Source organism: Macrobrachium rosenbergii, chromosome 48 (assembly GCF_040412425.1).
Source record: "Macrobrachium rosenbergii isolate ZJJX-2024 chromosome 48, ASM4041242v1, whole genome shotgun sequence".
In the NCBI taxonomy this organism is placed as follows: domain Eukaryota; kingdom Metazoa; phylum Arthropoda; class Malacostraca; order Decapoda; family Palaemonidae; genus Macrobrachium; species Macrobrachium rosenbergii.
Genome location: NC_089788.1, coordinates 38,109,195 through 38,131,725, shown reverse-complemented (window position 1 = coordinate 38,131,725; position 22,531 = coordinate 38,109,195). Strand labels below are relative to the sequence as shown.

General features: G+C 44.2%; 1 pseudogene; it reads left to right on the top strand.

The window, feature by feature from the left end:
• LOC136831037 (uncharacterized) overlaps positions 1-22,531 on the top strand; it is a 41,221-nt pseudogene that overhangs the window by 6,965 nt on the left and 11,725 nt on the right.

Here is a 22,531-nt window from a genome sequence, read left to right as displayed (position 1 = left end):
ACCGCTCCCGGCCCACTGCCCCTGTTGGTTCTGCCAGCGGGGCCAGTGGGACGCAATCCTCGCTTGCCTGTCCCCTCTACCTCCTGGGCCTTCAAGGGCACAAGTCGAGAAAGGAAGAACTCTGGCGAGTTTTTTCTCCCCAGGGTTTCTACATTAAGGCATGTATGTGCCTGGCACGGTCCTTGTCGACCAGGTCTTAAGCCACGTGGTGCAGGAAGGATCACTGGAGTCTGCCCGAGTTCTCCCTCCTGCAGGGTAAGTAGATCAGGAGGACCACACCCTGGAAGGACTTGAAGGTCCTCTTCCCAGGATCTGCGGGCACCCCTGAGATACAGGGCGTTCTGGAGGTTGTGCGCTGATTCGTCGCACAATGACCTCGGGAAAGACCACGGCGGCCTCAACTGTGGATCGTTCATCGCGCCTCAAAATCTTACTGGGGACAGAAGGAACGAGCTTGGTGGGGCTGCCATGGTACACTTGCCGAAGGGGTCCTCAACCAGGTGAATGGTCTTGTGTCTGGGCAAGACAATTCACTTAGATCGAACCGCTCGGACAAGCACTTCTGCACACCATTGGAGAGGGCATTGCTGCCTAAACAGGTTGACCCAGACCTGGTACGTCTTGATCCGGGTCGTACGTTGCAGCAGCTTACTGCAAAGAGCATCTACCCCTCTCAGCAAGCAGCAGCCCTGGAGAAGCCACCACCATGGCGGCCTTTGAGCAGTCTCCTGGTCAGATCTGTGGTCCTTCACAGTGTCGAGTCAGCTGCTTCCTCGAGGTGCTATCGTGCCTGGGAGGACTCTGCCTTTGGGAGACTGTGCCAGTCTGGGGATAGGGGCCATCTACCTCCCCACCAGATATGGCAAACCTGTGGGCAAACCTGGTCCTGAGCGGAGAAGCGCGTTCTCTCCTTCTCCAGGTCTGTAGGACGAGTTGGCAATGACCCTGCGGAATGGACCGTTGTTGGAGTTCGCCTCTCTCTTCCATAGAGTTGGTGGACGCTGCGGTAGACAAGCGCCGGGCGATGACAGTGACCCGACATCCCGCAAGCCCAGTGGCCAAGACCTCCTGGGTCTTCGCGTCCCACTGGGGCCAGGCCCTCTCGGGCCAAGAGCTGGCGCCTCGGCCCTAAGTCCCAGTCTTCGAAGGGGTCCGTGGTAATTATAACCGAAGGGGTCCGTGGGAACACCCAGCCTTCTTCTTCCCCTAGAGACGGGCCTTCCCACCTTTCAGCCCACTTTCAGAAATCCGGTAAAGGGGGCAAGGAAGAAAGAAGAAGAGGAAAATACTAGAAGCGGCGTTCCCCAAAAGCTGCCCGAAGAGGGGGCAGTGCCTGTATCGAGCCATTGGGCAACATGGCAGCGACACGGGCCGAGACCTGGTTAGTGGATGTCCTTCGGGAGAGGGATATCTGCACCCTTCAGGAGCCTCAGCCTTCCTAACCTGCTCTCGGTCCATCTGCACATATACGTGCGTCAAAGGACCTCGAAGACACCATACTACAGCAAAGTGCAAGCCATGCTGAGCAAAGGGTGCTGTGGAAGTCGTGCCGGACCAGTCTCAGGCTTTTACAGCCATGTCTTTCTCATAGAAAGCCTCAGAGGAGAGACCAGTCATAGACCCTCTCCTAGAACCGTTTTACTTTCCGCCAGACTCGGTTCCACGATGGAAATAGCGATCCGTGCCTTCCATCAAAGGAGAACGACTTCATGCTTCGTTGGACTTGAAGGATGCCTAGTTCCAAATACCCATTCATCCGTCCTCTCGCAAGTACCTCTGCTTTGTCCTCGGGGAGACGGTCTTCCAATTCAGGGCACTTTGCTTTGGGCTCTCGACCGCTCCCCAGTTGTTCACGAGAGTCTTCGCTGCGTGTCAGCGCCCAGGCCACTCGCACAGGATATGTCTACTGAGGTATCTCGACGACTGGCTGGTCTTGGCGAGCTCCCGCTCTCAGTTGCTACAGGACAGGGATCGGCTCCTTGAGTTGTGCCGTGATCTTGGGATCATGGTGAACCTCGAGAAGATCCGGGCCGCATCCCCAAGCAGATGATAAAGTACCTGGAGCATGCTGATGAACTCGGTGGCAGCGAAAGTCTTTCCCTCGGACACTTCGTATCAGCAGGTTCAGGCGAGCCTTACAACTGTTCCCTGTCACGACAGTAACAGCCAGCCCGGCAGTAACCGAAGTCGTCACGGTCTGCCTGTCATCGCTGGGGAAGCTAGTACCTCATGGGCGTCCTCACCTGCGGTCTCTACAGTGGAGACTAAAGGAGTATTGGTCCCAGTTCCGAGACCCCCAGTCCTTCCTCATTCCTCTTTCCGAGGAGGTGAGGGAGGACCTTTGCTGGTGGATGGACGACAGGAACCTCTTGATAGGAGTATCCCTGCATATTCCCCCTCTGGACATGCTGCTGTTCTCAGATGCATCGACCGAGGGATGGGGTGCACACCTGGAGGAGTTGCTGACTTCGGGAGTGTGGCACCAAGATGACAAGCGCCTTCACATCAACATCCTGGAACTCAAGGCAGGCTTCCTGGCTCTCCAAGAGTTCTGGGATTGATGGGACACTCGTAGTGCTGATGGCGACAATACACAGTAGTGGCACACGTCAACGAGCAGGGGCCTAGTGTCCCTCCGGCTTCACTGGTGACAATGCAAAGGTGCGCGTGGGCTGCTTGGCTCACTCGGTAGAGCTGTCAGCCACATACATTGCAAGAGCAGAGGAATGTTGTGGCAGACAAAGCTCCAGCCGCCAGAATCAAGTATTAAGACGACTGGTCCCTTCACTCGGAAGTGACGGAATGGCTATTCGACCCGTGGGGGCGTCCAGCCATCGACCTGTTCGCCACCTGGCACAACAGAAAACTCCAGGTCTTCTGTTCGGTCATGCCGGACCCATGGGCCACTGCGGAGGATCGTTCCAGCACCCGTGGGACAACCTCGACATGTATGCCTTTCCTCCGTTCTGTCTGATTCACCGAGTTATCAGCCGAGTGACGATCACTCCGAATCTCAGGATGATTCTGGTAGCACCCAAATGGCCACAGGCCATTTGGTATCGACTGCTAGCTCTCTCCGAGGGCTCCGGTGTTGGCCCAACCTGCTGTAGTCAGCCTACATGAAACAGCACCACCAGGCAGTGCAGTCTGTCTTCACGGCTGGAGGTTATCCACCATCTCTGCGGGCGAGGGGCTTTTCGTCGCGCAGCAACAGAGATGGCAGGGTACCTCAGACGATCCTCTGTAGCGGTATACCAGGGAAAGTGGTCCGTCTGCTGTGGTTGGTGTCGTCGAAGCGGTATCTCTCCAGTCGGGCTAATATTCAACAGATCGCCGGACCTCCTCGTCTTCGCCGAGAAGCTGCCTTTTCAGCTGTAAAAGGCTACGCGCCGCGCTCGACCTAATCTTACAGCTGAAAGGTGGGCATCTCTTCTTCCTTCAAGATTTCTCTACTAATGAGAAGCTTCAGGTCTTGCCCACCCAGGGATCTCAGGCCTCCTGCGTGGGATGACTCTCGTTCTAAGGAGCCTGACTCATGCACCATACGAGCCTTTATGAGAGTTGTCAGACAGGGATCTGACCCTCAAGACCGTCTTCCTGCTGGCCCTGGTATCAGCGAAGAGAGTTGGCGAACTACACGGACTTTCCTGCGATGTTGTAACTCGAGGGGATGGGGATCAGTCACACTTGATTTTGTCCCAGATTACTTGGCCGAACTCAGAATCGCCGGTCCCTGGCGCGCGGTTAGTCCTTCACGATCCCCTCCTAGAAGGACTTTGTGGGTAATAGACCAGACTAGATGCTATCGTGTCTGATGAAGTGCTGCGCTATCTGAGATGCGACGTCTCCGACTGGTGTCGATGACTCTTCGTTAGTACTGGCTTGACCAAGAAGGAAGTGTCAAGACCGTCTCCCTCTGGCATCGTGAGGCGATAAGGAGGCGTATTCTGCTGCGGGAGAAGACAACACCGATGCGCCGTCTGAGCTCACCAAGTCCACAGCATTGGCCCGTCCCCGCATTCGGAAGAACATGTCGGTTGTGCAGGTGCTGAAGGCAGGCGTGTGGTCCCAACAGACTTCTTCACCTCCTTCTACCTTCAGGATGTTGCTCACAAGTCCTCAGACACTTTTTCCTTGGGTCCTGTGGTGGCTGCTCAACAAGTTGTGTAGCTTACCCAGCTCCTCTAACAGGACAGGTTGCATCTCACCTAAGATGTACGGTTGTGATTGGGAGCATGAATGTAGAGTGACTGGACTCTCTTCTTTCTCCCCATCCTGGCAGGGAGCGAGCGTGCCGTTACATGCTGGATCGGCGGTCGATGCAGGTAACGCAACAGGAGCTCATTCTATTTTCCGTTCTCCTTGCAAGGGGGAAGGAGACCATGACTTTAAGATGAAACCCAATGCTTATGATTGCCTTTATGTCATCCAGCTCAGATTCTTCCTAGCCTACTTTGCACAGACAGCATTTTCCTCTTTGCTAGGGACCCAGAATCACAGCAACTGGTCACCGTTTCTTACAACCCGATCAGTTTGTCCAGGCGCATGATTTCCTTCCTCCTCATCGACCAGGAAGGGGAAGACAGATGGTGAACTTCAGTCAGTTCAGGAGACTCCTCAGATTCCTCCACTCAGCCAGTAAGTCTCTGATGAAGGACTGAGGGTTTGTATATTGTGTTGGAACAAATCACAATTTTTAAAGTAAATTGCATTTTCCTAACTAGACAAACCGAGTCCTTCCATTATGCCCACCTCGTGCCACCCTCCAATCTGATACACCCACAAACTGAAGGCAAATTGGAATGTTTACATCCGGGCAGGCAGTACTCCCGCCTCCCGGATGGTGAATTACCTAACCCATACCTTGTTTGAAGTTCAACGGCCGTTCCAGCCTACGCACCTGAAAGTAGTCCTAATGTAAAGGACCTCCAGGTTTTGTATAGTTAGGAAAAATACTATTTACTTTTAAAATTGTGATTTTTAAAAAGTAATTTATATTTTCTAACATGAAGAGCCACATTTATAACCCACCTCAGCCACCCCTCATTCTGTTGCCTGGGCCAGAAGGCAAATGGAGTGTGGTGGGCAGGTGGGACTTCCCCCCTACCGTCAGTAGTTAATGACTTTGTCTGAAATTTAAACGGCCATTCCAGCTCACAATCACAAGCTAAATCCTATGTAAGACAACTTCAGGTTTGTATGTTAGGACAAATTACTTTTAATTTGCTATTTACATCCATTTTGCAAAATATTTTTATAATTTTTCTTCATTAATTATGTACATATATATGTTTAATGATATAATATTTTTTAAAATATACCATGTGTGCTGTTTGTTTGCTTTCCATAGTATGATTGATATTTTACTTCCTGTTTTCAGATGCCGGCATTTAACACTCCAAAGAGCCTGGTAGACTTATCCATTAATGGCCTGTGTAAGAGCGTTTTTCACATCCTCAATCAGGTTCTTGATATTACAGAGAAGACAGATGCTGCTTTCCATTCAGTTGAAAACCAGAAGCAGACTTTTTCCTAAGGAGAGACTTCCAAATCAGTTGAGTGCAAAGAAAAAAATTAGACTTATCAAATGTTAGACAAATGGTAGCGTTGTGGAGACATTACTGTCTTTTTAGGGTATATTGAACATACCATATGAATTTAGTATCTAATTTTTACTAAAGGTATTGAATGAGTTGCATTTTAGGATAAATGGTTTTGATGAGGATTTTGATGTTGAAGAAAATGAAAGGGGTCATGGTTTAAAATGGAGTTATCCTTCCAGAATACAAGTATTATTTCGTGTCTTGGTAAAGTTCCTCTTTTCACATAAAACATTTGTATTCAATATCAATACATTTACTGATGGATACTTGGAGCTGTTGAAAAATTTCATACTCATTAAGGAATTTTATAAGAGTGATGATTATATGTCTCGAATAGAGGAAGTGAATCACAATGGTTTTATAAGTGCAGTCCTCACATTTAAGACTGAATTTTCATCCTTAACCAGTCTTAGTATGAGACACTTAGCTAGTGGAGAATTGTTATGGAATATATGCTGTCATTGTCCTAACCTTTGGTACCTGGATCTTAGTGGGGAGATGTTTGATTTGCAAAGATATTGTGTCATTGAAGCAGCAGCAGGTGAATTTGTAAATGCCTTAACAACGAAAGGTAAGAGACTGTTTAAGGAGGCAGATTTTATTGAGTCATTATGTGGTCTCTATGGTAATCGTGGGGAATGTCACAGCAAATTTGAAGGGACCCCAGTAGGTTGTTACCATTTGAGAAGGCTGCTACTTCCTAATTATTACTGGGATTTAAGTGAAGAGGCCATCATGGTTGAAGAAATGATAGAGATACTTGGCCAATTGGTATATTTAGAAGAAGTGGTGGTGTTTTGTCTTTATAATGTTTTGTGTAAGTTAAATGAATCAAGACCATCAAAGCCACTGATGTTAAAGCTTAAAAAGTTTGATGGTACAGCTGGAGGCCATCAACTTGTTGCTGTAGATCCAAAACGACTAAGCAGGGTGAAACTACCTTATGTAGAGAGGTAATTTTCATAGCAAATGTTGTCATAGAGCCATCTGCATTGCAAGAATTGTTTCTAATTTAAAACACTTGACTATTACTCCATGCGATTCAAGGCTTATAACGATAGTATTCTTCCTTACCTCAGTAACCTGGTTTCATTGGATGTTGAATTTCTTGAGTTTATCTCTTGGAAATATGTGTGAACTTGCCAAACTGTGTCGTTCATTGAAGTATCTGTCTATAACATGCCCGGCACTTACTGGCGAGACTGATGAGACCTTTGATACCAGTAGCATGGAAAATATTGCAGAGAGAAAAATAAAAGGTATACTTTCATTTTAAGGGTTGACAAAGGATAAGAGGTATGAAACGAAATATTGGGATGGCAATAAGTTTATAGTTTATTACTATCTGGCTAAGTTGGAGGCTGCTTATAAATATGATAAACACAAAGCAGATGCCGTAATTCCTGAATTTTCAAAACTTTTGAAATTGCAGTTCTTTGGTTTGAAATACTTTGATGAAGAGACCCTGTATCAAATTATTCTAGGTGTGCCATTTTTGCAGGCTTTTACACTAGTTTTAACGCTAGGATCCAGCTCCATGATACGAATCAGTGATTTATACATTGGACGGTTGGCACCTCACCTTAAAAGAGTGAAAGATGTTATTATTGCAGCAGAGAGACCTAGTGAAGATTATTATCTTCCATTGAGTGGTGAAACCATTGCACACTTGATACATTTTTGTCAAGATATTCGATCTATCAGTAGAGTAGGTGACTGGAAAATGTCTCAAACAGAAGTGGAAGGTCTTAACTATTTTATGGCACATGAAAACTTTGCATTAAGAATACATTAATATTTTGATACTTTTGTTACTAATTTTTATGATTGATGATGTTTTGTAAATATAGTGGTGTTTTGTATATTTTATTGAAAGTTATATAAACCTTACAAAAGTACTCTGTTATTTTCTTCTCAAACTTTCCTTTAGCTTCAGATGGTGAAATGTGCATTTGAGCCTGCAATACAAACCTTCTTTCTTTACGTTATTTACAATAGTCCTGTTCTTATCAATGCCTTTTTGACTAGCTATTTGAGCAGTCCTTTTGCTCGGGTGGGTGTGACTGAGGGAATCTTCTGTCGCGGGATTGAAAAGTACCACCTCCTACCACAGCTCTAAAGGGTGTAAACTCAATTACAGATCCTCTCCGGAGCTGGCTGTGAACCATTCTTAGAGCAGCCCACTCTGCAGGGCCTTGTCTCACTTATGTGTGGCTCAGTCACTGGTCCCTTTACCCCTCTTCATGAATGAGGACTACTTCCCTATCCTGGAGCCAGAGCCATGTGGCGCGCTCATTCCTACTCGATGGGTCTCTCTTAATGTTGTTAAATACTCCCTCTCCATCTTTTCCACAAGTCATCGCACAACTTGGATACATACAGGAATCTTTTTGTCCAGTGAACTCTCTCATCATGGTCTTAAGGTATTCTGATGCACTTCTGGCAGTAGTGGTATTGTCACTCAGTGGTTCTAGGTAAATTCCCCCACGGAAAATTCCCCCACGGAAAATTCCACCATGGAAAATTCCACTGTAGGTAAATTCCACCACAGAAAATTCCACCATGGAAAATTCCACCATCATAGAGGTAAGACAATTAGATTTATATAAAATTGATATAAAAAGGTTAAAGAATGAATAAATGAATAGTTTTTTTCACATTTTTTCACAAATAAGAATAAATAATGGCAATCGTATTAAAAACTTTATTTATAAAAATATTCCAAGAGCATTTATTTCAAGAATTGCGACCAATAGCCTTAGAAAAATCCTAGTGTTTTTCATGCTCATAATTTTCAACTAGATTTTCAATCTTGTCAATAACTTGATAACTCTTCTTTGGTTCGGTCATACATTGAATATGTGCCATTTTTATTTAGCATAATCCTTCCTCCTTTTAAAAGTTACACAGTTTCAAGAATTAGGATGGGTTGATGTTAATGAGGATTACAATGCATTGTAAAACCTTCTACCATTGTTTGATCTTGATAAGTCATTTAGAGAACTCATTCGTACATTCCCAAAGTTCAATCGGAAACTGTGGGGTTTCTCTTCTTTGGCGATGACCCCGTCCCCTCACTGTTCCAATATATGTTGTCTCAAAATAAACTATGAATTCAGTAGGGATGTCTTCATCATCAGATAAATCTAAAAAACCATTGACAACGTCCTCAATGGGCAAAAATGCTAAAGCACAAAAGCACTTTATTTTGACCTGGAAACTGTCATCTGTGTTGTACCTATGACTTTCACCAAGTGCACAGATCTTTCGCCAAATAAATTGCCCAAGATGAAAAACACAGCCAGAAATTTCAGAATGAGGAAAATGGGAAACAAAGGACTTATGGAAGCTTGTTCCAAAATCCATGAGACAAGTTGCCGGCTGCTATTCCTCCTCTGTTTGAATAGAAGAAAAGACGATCATATGATTCTTTTTTGTCAGGAAGTAATGCACATAGCCTTGGCACACATGATCCTCGTATGATTACATGTAGAGTTATTAACTGACACCACAAACTAGGCGACACTTTGAAAGTTCCATCACAGGCCCAATTTCTAGAACTTTCTGAATCATCAGGCCTTTTTCTGAAGAAAAACTAAAATTCTGTCTGAATTAGTTAATACCACTACTCGAAGGCCAAAACAAGAACCATTTTCCAAGTACTTCACCGTGAAGGAATTTCAAATCCTGATCTAAGTTGGAAGGACTGAACCCTAAGGAATGTTGCCTCCAGTTACGTATGTTACGTGCAAGTCCAGAAATAGTTTGCAACTGTGAATGTGCTTCTTCATCAAGATTTTGTACACCATTAGCTATCACTTCACGAGTAGACACTGTGGCTGTTCTCATAACCTCGCTCTTCGTGGAAGAAACTGCCTTCCGAGTATTAGCAGCTTGCACCGCTTGCTACAGGTGATTATGGGATCAGTTGAAAGAATGACTTCTGGTTCAATTACAATTAAAAAGTTGTATGTATTCTGGCCCAACAACCTTCATAAAAGTGTTCACATTGCCAGTATGTTTTAGTTTTTCTGATATTTGTTATCTGCATGCTTTTCATAAATATAATTTCTGGATCGGGTCCCGTGTCAATGGTGAAAAAGTCCATTCAGCACTTATTTCTAGGTAGCCGTTGCTAGATGCCAGAGAAAGCTAAATGAAATGCTGGAGTTACTACCCCAGAGCGAGCTCCATTAGATGGAGTCATTAATATGGGAAAGGGTGAACTACAAAAACACGGAACCTTATCCTATAGAGATCCAAAGTCAAAAGTCCCACAAGAGAGTGCGTTACAACCATACCACTTGTGGACAGTACTCAAGCCACCCGTAACGCACTCCATTTCAGCAAGCACACCTATGGTCCACACGTATTTTCGTTGTGCTTTTTATCTTGTGCTTTTGCATCCTCACAAGGTCTTTCTTCATCTAGGTTGAGTACCAGTGTTTCGTTTTTTATTTGAGGCGATTGAGGCTCCTTATTTCCCTTTAGTTTAGTAATTAAGGGGATTTATAACGCCGTCTCGATCTCTCGCTGACTCCACCCTGGCCTCCTGTGTGGTTCGTGAACTTAAGGTCGCCCTGTTTTTTTGATCTCTTTCTCACTGTTTCCTCTTCGTATTTAGGATATTTTCCTTTTCATGAGGTCTAATTGAAGATTTTGATTGATTGACTTTTGAATCCTTTGCTTCGAGAGTGAAGGCTGGTGTTTAGGCTTCGGGCTACCCCCTCGGGCCTATTCGCCTCTTATCATTTCCTTAACATACACTTATTTTGCCTTCACTTCTCTTAACTTCTGGAATTTTATTTACGTTGGTACTGTTTAAAGATTTTGTTTAATCTTTACCCTTATGTTCGGATGCATTTTGATATTGGTTGATTATTATGGATATTTCTTTTGTTAGGAGGCGGCCATTTCCCTTCACGTCCACATCGGGTTGGGTATGGTCCTCCTCTTATATTAGTTTTGTTGATTATTTTATCCATTTATCATGGGTTGGTTGTTAGCTTTAGTATTACCTTTTTTGGGGCGTTAGGCTATTGCCCCCCCTTTTTTCCATGAAAAAAGGGGGAGGTGGTCGATCATTCATTCGTTCACATGCCGCCTCTCCTCAAATATCGTAAGTTTTTGACTAGAGGTCTTTTCATCTTATGTTTTCCTTCCCCTGTTTAGAAGCACTAGCATGAGCTATTAAGCCCCTCTCGTTTAAGCTGAAATAGCGAGGGATCTCGTGTAACTTCCTCTCCTGTTTGGCTTTCGCTTGGGCTAATCAAGCCTCTTGGTTAAGCTGGGATAGCGAGGACATCCACGCCCTACCTAGTTTGGTCATTTCTTAAGGTTAGTTTCCAGTTATTTGGTTATGTCGACCCTTTCCCCTTCCCCCTCCCAGTGCTCTCTCCCTAACCAGTTCGTTTTCCAGTCTTGTTAACTTATCCAAGAGCTTAGGGTATTCTTTCATACAACCTATAGCCTGTCCCCTTCCTCTGCATTGTTTGGCCTTTCCTTGGTACGGTCTCTGACTTTACCAGCATATACCCCCTCCTGGGACTACTGGTGGCCGGGAGAGCTTCCCCCTCTCCCGTCCACCATCTTTGGCCTTCTTTGCCTCCTTTCCCCCCTCCCCCCCATAACCAGGGAGGTTGTTCCTCTTCCTCTCCTGCTTCTCTCACGCTTGCTGGGTAGCGTCTCAGTCAGCAGTGGACGCTGAGGACCGGGCGCCCGGATTGTGCATTCCCACTCTGGTCGCTCCTTTGCGGTTCTTCCTCTGGTTTTCATCCCTCCCCCTCCGTCGTCATCTCTGGCGTGTCGTTTAATTGGCGACCTCGGTTTGATCCTATTCTCGTGGCCAGTTAGTGCTTTCCACCTGACTGTCGCCGTGTCGGACAACAGCGTTCCCTGCCTTTAGCTAACTGCTGTCTGCTATCGAGGCGCATTCCTTGCTTCCCGCTCCGGCGGTTCTAGCGTTTACCGGTCTTCATTATAGCGGATTTCATTTCATTCTTAGTTGCCGGGAATGCGCTTACTCGGACAGTTTTAACCTTCCCATTTTATTTTGTATCCGTCACTTACTTTTAAGGCATATTGCTCCGGTTAGTTCCGGTATATTTATTTTATTATGTTTTGTATGAGATTTTATTTTAATCGGTTACCTCCCGGATCTTTCGGCTAGTTTCACGGCTTTATATACTACTGTTGCTCTGGCACACTCTCCGGCTGCTACGGTGTACTCGCAATCTCAGCACTTTTACAGGTGATGCGCTGAAACAGAGTGCTCCGCGGCCCTCCATCAAACCAGCGACCCACGAAGTTTGTCGGTCCCACTCCGGATGTCTGCGGTCCCGTAGGGAGATCAATTATTTGGCACCACAGCCCGGATGTGATGTTTGCTACGCTCTTCTGACAGGCTATCGATGATTCGGTAGGTTGTCATACATCCTTCCTTGCAGCCAACTGTATTTTTACGTATTACCGATTTCCCCCGCCTTCGGTAAACCGCAATAATGTTTTTCTTCCGGCAGGCTGACCGCAAGTCTCGTGATGCTTCGCTTCAGGCCCTTAAAGTCTGGGTTTGGACGCAACGTAGGAGCTGGCAATCCTATATACTCTCGAAGGACATTTGCAATGTCCTTTTTCCCGGCGCTTGGATCACAGCTTCAGTCTGCGGCGATGTTGCTGCTCCGTTGATTGCCGGGATTGGGAGAGATGACGGAGCCTCTCAGGCGGTTCGGCCCTGAAGCCGGTGGCGTTTGGAAGACACGGCGGACCTTGACCTCGGCGCCCAGATCTCGAGCATTGTCCGGGGGCATCAAGCAGGTAAGGGGGTAAGTGAGGCAGGACCTTCCTGTTAGCTCTCCTTCTTCCTCCGTTTCTTCTTTTAAAGGCTTCTCTAAATCTTCATACCTTACGGGCATGTCTGGATCTATTGTCCCGAAGGTGAAGTCCATCAGGAAGAAAACCTTACCTACTCCGGCAGGTTGATCTGGGGTCCCTCCGGCGGCGGCACGGGCGGCGAGCCCCGTTCCGTCAACAAGTACAGCCTCCCCCTCCGGGTCACAAGCGGAGTCTCAGTCGCGTCAAGTGGTTCCCCCTCCTCCTTCTTTGGATACGATTCCTTTCTTTGAGCAATTCCTTGAGAGAATCGACGCGAAATTTGAGAGGATCGACGCGAGGGTAGACAGCAAGCTGTCTGGTCTTGCTAATTCTTTTCAGTCTCTTTCGGAGAAGGTGGAATCACAAGAGGAATTCATCCAAGGATCTCGTTCTAGGTCTCATTCTGTTCCTGACCCTTCCACTCTCCCTCCCTTCGATCTGGGGAATCCTTGGCGTCTGGCCCTTTATGCTCCCGAGTACGAAGGTACTCTTACCATAGAGGGTTTGGGCATGAGGAGGCTGGAAGAGTTGGAGTTCTATCCTCCGGACCTGACATCCCCTACACAGGTTTCGCCAGACTGAAGGAGAGGTTTGGAACAGGTCAGTAAAGTCCCTAAGGAGATCGTTATCTATCCTAGGGACCAAGCCCAGACGTCTTTGATGAGGACTCTTACAGGTGGCAGGCAGAGAACACTAAGCTTACACCAGCCAAGGGTGTTCATATGTTCCACTCTCAGTGATCGTTCTCCTTCCCCCTTGCACTGAAAGTAGCCTCTCTGACTAGTCAGGCTTGCTTTGAAGGTAAACCCCTCCCTCATCTCAGGAGACGGACCGACATCTCTCGTCTTTCCGGAGCACGAATTCTGGAAGGGAGCCCTAATCGTTGATGACAGCTTGACCCAGACTACGCTTCTGATCTGTTCAGTGAGCAGCTCCTAGATCCGAATTATACGAAGCGAGAGGCTGATACTAAGGATAGGCTCGCCAGGTCTTTGAACTCTTTGTCTTTAGCAGAAGCAACTTCTTTGGTCTATAGGGAAGATTCTTTGTTCCAGGTCTTGACGAAATCTCTCTTGGCGAGTTTTCAACAAGACCTGTTTGACTTTATGACTGCCCGACTGGCCTGCCGGAAGCATATCTTTTCAGCAGCCACAGTTCGGCATGAACCAAATAAGCTTCTGAAGAGTTCGATCTGGGGAGCTAATCTTTTCCCACAAGAAGAAGTTGACGCAGTCTTATCTGAGGCGGCTAGGGTCAATCAGAGTCTCCTAACTGTGCAGAGACCTCCAGTACTCTGTCATAAGAGATACTGAGGCCATACTGATGTAGCATTTCAACCAGGTTTCTATTCCTGGTTTTGGCATAGACTGAGAGTCCCATGTAGACTGGGAATGGTGTTTCTCTGTCTTTGGAGTGTCTATGAGTTGTTGCTCCCTCTTTGTATCGGGAGTAGCAGTTGAACTGCATGAGCTGTGCAATGGCCTGGTCTGACTTTGATGCTCCAAATCGTAACTGTGACTTGATGTCAGCCCCATGCTCAACCATCCCTACAAACTGGAGCAGGAGAGGAGGCACAGAATTTCGTACACAAGCCTCAGAAAATGTGCCATCAAACCGTGACTGATGATCAAGTATAGACTTTCTGAGAATATTTGCTGCTTTAGCAATGATAACTGCCTCTGAAAGATCAGATGATTGAGCAAGTGCTTTTCCCACATCCTTTGAAATGCAAGTAATACATCTCTGCCAGATTTATGAGCCTCAAGTTCTGGAATTTCTGCCAGAAGTTTGTCTTTGAGTCTCGTGGAATTTACACTTGGTGACTCTACACCTAATTGTTCCAGACGTTGTTGGTAGAGGTGGCAAATATCTGCCAGCCGAAATGTGACTGGATCATCTGAACAAAGGTTGTTTTCAACAATGTATGTCATCAGTTCTGACAGAACTAGTGGATACACATCTGATTCTGACTCAGTGCTACCTTGGTCTTTCTGAAGGCTCCTCAGGTAGGACCTTTTTCTGTTGTAGAGGGCACAAAGACAGGCATGGTGATACTTAAACTCCTGTGCAATGACATCCCCACCAGTCAACTTAGCAAGGAGCTTGCCATCACTAAGTATCTCTGCACATTCACGCAATTTCAAGTCAAGGCCCTTAGTACTAGCCTGTCTGAGATCAGATGCAGGTGCCACTTTCACAGAAAATGCAAACTTCATTGTCATGACTGGTTCGGCGCAGTTTTGCACGACTAGTCTCAGTGTTGCTGGTCTGGTCATTGGATTGTCGCTTTCTTGCACGGTCCAGTTTAGTGTTGTTAAACAACAAGTGACAGTTCACATGGTATTTTGCTGCATTTTTCCTGAGAGTGGCCTCTATGCCATCACCTTCATCCAGCCTTGCTGGATCCATTATCAGTGGCATTTCATTAATTTCACTGAACATGGGAATGTTCCTTGCCAGCATTGTGTACCCATCATGGTCTAGGACATGATGACTTGGAGGTGATGTCAAGTGCTCACCTCTTTTGTCCTTCTGACAAAGACAACACAAACTCCAGTTTGTTTTTCTACTGCTCAATATTGGATTGGCATCACATTCTGCCATGATTTCACTTTTGATTAAGGCCGAGGGGTTATCCTTTACCACCTTAAACAAAGCACACATTCCTGTATGGGATTCAACTAGGTTCGGTCTCCCTACACCTAGCCCGATCATTCATCCAGTGCCATTTAAGTCCCGTGTGATCTGTACACCATCCGGGTAAGTACATGAACCATCATGTACAGCCCCCATACCCTTGGCTCGGCTCTCCCCTGCTGGCACATCCTGTCTATTCAGGTGCGGCTATCTAACTATAGCTGGTCTGGGGCTGTTAGAAAGCATTTGGGACACTAAACTAAACTATACTACAACTACTAGTCTAAGACTACAGGATTAGTAAAGCTGGATTAGCTGGCACTGAACCCCATGCTGAGTTACACAGCAGTGATGTCACCAGTGTGCCCTGGTTGTGTGCAGACATACACTCTTTTACATTTATTAATTTTCCTTCAAAATTGATGAGTTATTCGAAAGAGATGGCCTCATTAGGATCTAAAACCACAGAAACCAAGATCCATGCTTAAAACGATAATTGTTGAACGGGCATTATTTCTCATTATAATTATTGTTTCTACCTTTTCTTGGCAGCCATATAGCCCCCATATTTAAAGGTAAACTGTACTGGGAAGCTACAGAAACATAATATTCACAAGAAATAGTATGGAAGAGCTTTACCATATTGCTAGAAGCAAATACATGCCATTCTAGTGAAAAATTAGCCAAAATCTGTCGATACTGGCCGTCTTGGAATTTGGCCGCCATATTAAATTTTTTGCGTGGCCAGCGCCCTTTTCTGATAGAGGGAACTTTAAAGAGCACTTGTGCAAAATTTCATGCTTGTTTCACTATCTGAACGATTCTTATGAAATATGCAATTATCTGCTGCACTATACCATGTTCTTGGAATCAGATAAGCGGGTCTCCACTCTTCGTCAGTACGACTCAGCAATTAAGAAGCTAGCATTCTTTTTGAAAGAATCTGAGGCTACAGTGATGACCATAAATTTGGCAATCTCCTTTTTTAGATCACTGTTTGAGAAGGGTTTAGCCTCTAGTACTGTTACTACAGTCAAGTCGGCTTTACGAAAAGTATTTTTGTATGGTTTCAAAATTGACCTCACAGATCCTTACTTTTCTACCATCCCTAAGGCCTGTGCACGACTGAGACCAGTAATCCGTCCACATACGGTTTCCTGGTTTTTGAATGACGTGTTGAAGTTAGCCTCAGATATCGATAATCAGTCTTGTCCCTACCTTTCCTTATTGAGGAAAACGTTGTTCTTAGTTAGCCTAGCTTCGGGTGCTAGAATTTCAGAGCTGTCTGCACTCTCTAGGGAACCCAACCATGTCGACTTCCTTCCATCAGGGGAGGTTTTGCTGATTCCTCACCCTAAATTCCTAGCCAAAAATGAAGATCCATAGAATAGGTGGTCGCCTTGGAAAATTCTCCCCTGCCTCAAGACCTGTCCATGTGTCCAGTTCATACATTGAGGGCTTATTTAGACAGGTCCTCTCACATCTCATCTGGGCCTCTCTTTATCAGGGAAGGGGGGGGGGTAAATATCTCTATGTCTGCTATTAGACAACAAATCCTTTACTTTATCAAGCAGGCTAATCCTGACTCAGTCCCAAGAGTTCATGATATTAGAGCTGTGGCCACCTCCATTAACTACTTCCATTACAAGAATTTCATGGATCTTACCAAATACACTGGTTGGAAGTCACCCTTGGTTTTCAAACGTCACTATTTGAAATCCTTAGAAGCTCTTAAATTCTCAGCAGTCGCGGCAGGGAACGTTGTCCCTCCCTCTGGTACCCTTTCTGATTCCTAGTCAATTCTTCCTCCACTGCCTCAGTTATCCCCTTACAGTCATTTCAGTCAGGCATGCCTTGACTTTCTCACCTGACCGTGTTATCTGTATATTTGTCTATTTGACACATTTATGTTACAATGTTTTCAATTTTGTATAGTTATTTTGTTTAAGTATATTTTTTATATTGTCATGTTAATTTTAAGCTCCCATCAGTTTCATTTGTACATTATTTGTTATTATTGCTAGCAATTAAAATTTTTGGTGGACCTTTGGTCTTCTGTTCCCTTACATTTTGTTATCTCTTGCAGTTTAAGAATGATATTTATTTCTCTGTTAATTTTTTCACCGGCTGACAAGGGACCCGATCCAGAAAAGGGATTTTGACAAAGGAAAATCTATTTCTGGAGAGGGGACCGTGTCACCCGGTGACCCACCTCTGTCATGTGTCGTGTCCCCCCCATAGTAAACATCATTCTGGTGGGGTGTTGCTTTCATGGAATGCGGCTAGCGGTGATTTGTGTACTGTCCGCGAGTGGTGCATGGGTTTGTAACGGCACCTCTCTGTGGGACTTTTGACTTTGGGATCTCTATAGGATAAGGTTCCGTGTTTTTATAGTTCACCCTTTTCCATACACGACTCCATCTGATGGAGCTCGCTCTGGGGGTAGTAACTCCAGCATTTCATTTAGCTTTCTCTGATATCTAGCAACGGAATTACCTAGAAATAAGTGCTGAATGGACTTTTTCACCGGGTGACACAGTCCCCTCTCCAGAAATAGATTTTTCCTTTGTCAAAATCCCTTTTTTATTTAAATATACAATAATGAGGTAACTCTCAGTGGATTTTGGATAATATAAAAGTTTTTAGATGTTCTCAATGTAACGAAGCTTTACAGTATTTTGTTGTTAAAATGTAATGCTGTTTACTTGTGGAACCTTTGTAGTATATTTTGTTTGTTTTGTTGATACCCTTCCAGATACCTTCTGGATGGAGCAGTTGCATTAGTTGTTTACAGATGGTATTAAATTCTTTTGTTTGGTGACTGTACAAGCATATCCTAAGCCCTCTGAGAAATAGATTGCAGCCAACCATGATCCTTACAGGGACATCATAACTTGTGAAGGGAATATTGGAAACAGCTAAAGTAGGCTTCCCATATACTGTGAAGGCATATTTATTCTGTTCTCTTATGATGAATAAATCTAGGAAAGGAAATTTACCATCTTTTTCCCATTCTGTTTTAAATTTAATGGTTAGGACTAGTGAATTTAGTCTGTTAAAAAATTCACTGAAGTCTCCTCTGCTATTTTTCCAGATAATATCTTTACATTTCCAGAATGTAAAGATGTTGTATATGTATCAAAGCAGGATCATGTAATGGGGTGTAATAGAGAGCAAAATTTCCATTTCATATACCGGTAAGTAACTTACCAAGTAATTACATAGCTAACGTTTCTACCTTGCCCGACAACATTTTTAAAAATTTGCAGTAGCACTTCTACTGTTTGTTTTGTGTAGGTGACACACCCCGCCCACTATCGGGGAACACAGGAAACAAACCGGCAGGTAGGCTGTTTGTTTTTGCTGGCTCTGGTGCATGCATCAAAACCATTTGTAACAACTTTTTTGATGGTTTATTCAGTTGTCTTTGTAGTTTTCAATGAAGTACAATTACTTTAATAACTAATAATAACAACTTATTTGTCCACCTGGTACTCCTCCGGGTGAAGCTGTACAGTAGTATTTGGTCTGATCAAATCGATCAACTCCTCTCATGTACTTGATGTACCATCATATTACACATGGACGATGCAAGGTGGTTGATTGCCCTGCTTCCGTACTCACTTATGATGCATGTACCCCTCTACTTCCACACCACCAGCATTTGTGATTATACTGACGAGCGAAGTGTCCTGCCAACACATCATGAAGGTACTTCCTTTATGGTGGTAATCCATTGTTTCAGGGCACCTTGGAACGTGCAAGTGCTTTCAGTGGCTTTGGCGCTGCTGTTGTCAGTAGCAAAGTGCCAGTAGTGTGTATGCCGTGCTCCAAAAGTTCCTCAGACAGGGCGACAGAATTATGAAAATTGCCCATGAAGACATGGCATTCTTTATTCAGATATGGTGCCAGAAGTCCAGACACAGTATAACGGAGTGTGTGTGTGCAACACGCCGTGATAAGTGTGAAAGTCCAGTATGTATCCCTTTCAGCCTTACAAAAAAATAAAATTTGATACGTACCATACTTGTCAGATTTCTTTGGGTTATAAACTTTTAGCAATAATCATCCTTTGTAAGTAAAGGAAGTAAGCCCTCATCCAAGGAAAGATTTTCCAATTGTGAATACAACCCCCAGCACTTTTCCTGCACATATTCCATGATGGTCTGGAACAGTGCAAGCTTATCCCTATTGCCCTTTTGCACTCCTCTTGATTGAAGAAATGGAAATATTTGTCAATTTGCCTATAGAGGCAGTCCTTGGTTATTGATGATCTGGTTTTATGGCACTTGTCTAGCAACAAAAATTGGCCAATTTTTGGCACCACCTAACAGAGGCGCGAAACTCATGGTTATCAGCGATTTTTGGTTGTTGTCACACCGTCAGAATGGAACCCCCACCGATAACTGGGGACTGCCTGTACCGATTATATGTCATAATTTGCTGTGCAGTCAGTGGGACACAGGGATATGGTGACCAGTAATTTTTATCTCAAAACAAATGACATATCCCCATGAATATGCACAACCCCATGTAGTGTGCAATGTCGGCAATGTTGCACCCATCCCATTAGTACAGTCAGTCCCTGGTTAACGGTGGGGGGTTCCGTCCCCAGTCAAGTGCTACTAACTGAAAATCGACGATAATAGCGCCAAAGACCCTGCATAACGGCACCGTTAACTGGAGATCAGGTCCGTTAACTGGAGATCGACGCTGAAAATCCGGTTAACAACGTTGCTAGCCAAGTGCCGTAACACCAAAACGCCATTAACCGATGCCAACGGCAAGTGGGGGGCTGCATGTATTTGGTTGCCACCTGCAATTTCATTTTGCAGAGTATCCCATACATATTGTTTCAGTTACTAAGTACTCAAGAAACTGAAAGAGTGAGAAAAAGCTAGAGGAAACCTAGAGGTGTGGTAGGAATGGGCGCAGACATCCTTGGGGTGGCACTGAATGGATGGATAACGGGGGTGTCGGATCACATGACCAATCAGGATCCTTGTCCACTATGAGTCGCTGCTGAGTTTTGCATGGTCCCCCCCCCTCACCCCCTCCTCTCTCTCCCTCTCCGATGGGCATGCAGGTAACCAAGCTTACATGATGGCACAGATAAACCACATGTTTTGCGTAAATGCACTTGACTGTTCGTCATCATCAGCATCAGCCCTTGCCACACTATCATCATCATTATTACTTTCACTCCCCCTTTTCCCTCTCTTCAACCCTGATGCAATCACATCCCTCAAATACACGTTTGAACTTTCTTCAAGAATTTTTTCTTGTTTCCTTGGGGTCAGATTGCATTTTTGATGCTCGATTAGTGATGAAATATACTGATCACTTGCTGAGTTACAGGCACCAACATTCACTCCACCAAAAGCACAATCACTTTCCTTGAGATTACTCTCATTTTCTGGACTTGCTCCTTTCACTCGTTATTTTTTACATATCCACTTATGGTATCTGAAATGAATAAAGAATACTGTACAGTATTTAGTGAAAAAAAAATTTTTAAATCAGATCACAGATAACAGAGGTACAACACTTTTTCCCTCGAGAAGCAAATCCCCATCTGTGACAAGACAGAACAAGATCAGCACATTGTGGGCCACCTCACGAAATGTAAGCCTATGCTCTAAACCTGGTTTCACCCCTCTATGTGCAGAAACGAAAGACCCATGCTTAGAGTTCAAAAATTATTTAATTTTAATTCATTATTTTTTTTTGAAGTGTGTTGACGTCATTGGTAAGCGAATGACTTAGAAGTCTACAGTGCTACCCCGCTTTTCCGTTCTTCACTTTTCCATGGTGGAACTTTCACTCATTTGTGAATTTTTCTATGTACCATATCTCTATAAAATTATCACTACAGTGCTTGTAATTTGGGAAATAAAAATACCAAATTATCCTGTAATACACTGTTCTTAATGAAATTTGTACAAATTTTCCTAACCTACAGTATACAAAGTAAACTGAAATTTGTGCATACAGTATTTTCCTAACCTACAGTATACAAAGTAAACTGAAATTGTACATACTTTCCTAACCTACAGTGGACAAAGTAATCTTGTTTACAGTACACTACCTTGAGTACAGTACTGTACACACTGTAGTACTTGAAGTTTTGATACATGTTGTAGCTTACAGGTAATATTTGCAGAACTTGCCACTGCTACACACAATCTAGAATAAAAAAATTTCGTAAACAAAGTAAAACGCTTATACGTATCTGCCTATGTATTTTAATAGTTCAAACAAAGATACAAACTGTGTGCCTTGGGCTGTCATCCTGGAGCATGTTAATATTTCAAAGTTTAAGATTACTGTACCGTATAAGATTAAATCATACGAGTACTCACCAGTAATGAATGTTAAGTAAAGATGATGATGATGAATTAGTGGTGCAGTCTGATGGATGACAATGATGAGGTATACAGTAGAACCCCGCCTATTCGTGGTTCAGGATTTGCGGCTTCGCCTGTTTGATGATTTTTCTGTGGGACTTATCCCCGAATTATTGGAAAAAAAATTCTGTAGTTCGGGTTTTTTTTCGTCAAGAAATATTCACTAATTACTGGATTTTCACGATAAAAAAATTATTTACTGATTTTATGATAAAAAAATTATTTACTAATTTTAAAATAATAACACAGTAAACCCCCCGTATTGGTGGGGAATGCATACCACACACACAAACCCCCGAATAGCTAAAACCAGCGAATACTTAGAACCCTTCTAAAAACACTTAGAACTGCCTATTTTGATAGTTCAAACACACAAAACAAACTAAAAATGCTTATACAGGTATTATCCTACTTACAATGGGGTTAGGTTCCAAAAAAACCATCGTTTGTTGGAAAAAACATGAGAAATACCAAAATGTATCTCGAACATAGCCTAGCCTACACTAGGGTATTCGGTACCATGTATACATATAGAATAGCCTAGCCTACACTATAAAATATACTCTTTACATACACAGTTTAGTAATTATTAATATCAGCTAATTCTGGAGGTTCATGCAAAGTGACTTATGATAATTCAGTACAAAGGGAAATTGAATGACAAACAAGAATTAGCTTAGCCTACACTATGGCATATTGTTTACATACACGGTAGCGTAGCCTACATAACACTCTACAGTAAACCCCCCATATTCGCGGGGGATGCGTACCACAATCCCCCGCGAATAGCTAAAATCTGCGAATGCTTAAAACCCCTCTAAAAGCATTTAGAACTGCCCATTTTGATAGTTTAAACACAAGAAAAACCCTGTAAAAATGTTTACACCTGAGTGTTTTAATAGTTTTATCACAAAAAGTGCATTTATTCATGAAAATTATATGAAAATACAGTAATTAGTGAATATTTCTCGGTGAAAAATACTGCGAATGAGCCAATTTTCCGTGAATAATGGG